Source organism: Austrofundulus limnaeus, unplaced genomic scaffold (genome assembly GCF_001266775.1).
Source record: "Austrofundulus limnaeus strain Quisiro unplaced genomic scaffold, Austrofundulus_limnaeus-1.0 Scaffold392, whole genome shotgun sequence".
In the NCBI taxonomy this organism is placed as follows: Eukaryota; Metazoa; Chordata; class Actinopteri; order Cyprinodontiformes; family Rivulidae; genus Austrofundulus; species Austrofundulus limnaeus.
The window spans coordinates 333,639-335,307 of record NW_013952794.1 but is presented as its reverse complement, the minus strand read 5'-3'; positions in this window follow the sequence as shown (position 1 = coordinate 335,307).

Sequence of the window (1,669 nt, the reverse complement as noted above, 5' to 3'; positions counted from 1 at the left end):
ATATTGTCTTAATACTGCTCTATTGTTGTAATATTATGCAGTTTAGTGTCAATAATTGTATTGGCAAGGTAAACTCTTTCTGCATACATACAATCCAAGCCCTGGAGTTGTCTTCTGCCACAGCTCCAACAGTGTCATGGTGAACACTGTGGGCTTTCATGCAGGAGCTCAGGGTTCAATCCCAGCTAAGAACAAAATATTTCAGTAGAACTACATAATTTCAGTTTGTTATGTTGTCACACAATTACGCTCACTACAAACACCTGCTGACTTGGCAGGTGTTTGACTGATAATAACTAAAAAACACTTTTAAACTTGGTCACAGTTCATTCTGCAAGTCCATTGCTGCAGGCAAAGACATGCTACATGGCAATGCACACTTGTTTTTACATCGTAAAAACCCATGTCTAGTTACTTTTTTTTTAGGTCAAAATGAAATATTTGATAGCAATTTTAAGAAATAGCTTGCTGCTTGACTCCAATTGGTTGTTCTGGTGTTTGTATTTTGTATAAATTTCCTTTTAGACTTAAGTCTAGAGGGGATTTTGTATGCCTGCTGTCAGTGTCTGTAGCTGGAGAGGCTAAAGCTTGTTTGGTGCATGAACAAAAGCTCACAACCCTAATGAAAAAAACAAAAACTTACATTTATTTTCCTTTTTTAAAGCACCAAAGGTATCTTTGTGACAACCCAGAGTTGCTTACACATCCCTAAGCTAACCTTCCCCTCCTCATTCTTTACTAATATTTATATTAAATCGAACAAGATTGATCAGTTACTAAGTTATTGAGTGAGTTTCTTTCTTAACTATGCTTAACAGTGTTCACCTAATAAAGGGCAGACCATTTAAAAGCTCAAGCAGTGTAGTCATGCGGAGACTAAATGTTGGTTTATACTTCCACAATATGTGAGACAGCGGATCAGTGATTAAGTCATTTGTTGACGTCTTTTTCTTTTTTTACTGAGTCTTCATACTCCAGGGATCAATTATCATATCATAACCACTGCACTCCCAATGTAGCGCACATAGCATGAAGCTAAGCTTAGAAACAACAACAGTGATAGTAGGATAGATAGTTTATTATTATTATTATTATTCATTGATGAATCCGACATTGAGAAGTTTGAAGAAACTCCCTTTCCTTTATTTATTTATTTATTTATTTTATTTTWTTTTTGCTATCTTGATCATCTAATAACCTGGTGCTGGAAGCGGATCTTTTGCGGCAAAGTGGCACGCGCTGCTCCACATAAACAAACATGCCCAGTCCTGCCCAGTCACACACTGCAAACAGCATTGGTCTGTGGGGCAGAGTTCTGAGCAATATACAAGACGTGACAGCAACAGGAAATAACAGACGGAAGTTACACAATTTTTGCCTTGTAAGCAAGATGTGAGATTGAAATATTAATTAGCCTTAAAAGTAAATTCATGCTCCATCGGAAGCCAAGAAGTTTGTTCTCCTTGAAAAAGTTGAAAATCACGCCATTTTGTTCTCATAGTATTCAACAGCCTTTAGGCAGAGCTGCCTACACATTCTCACTCCCGACTCGTCACATATTGACGCTTTTCCAAGGATCCCTCTACGTCCGATTTTGACGCGCCGGGTACCCCCAACACGTCAGTTACTGACGAGATGGGGCGAAGTCTGTTGTCATATTTTCAGAAAG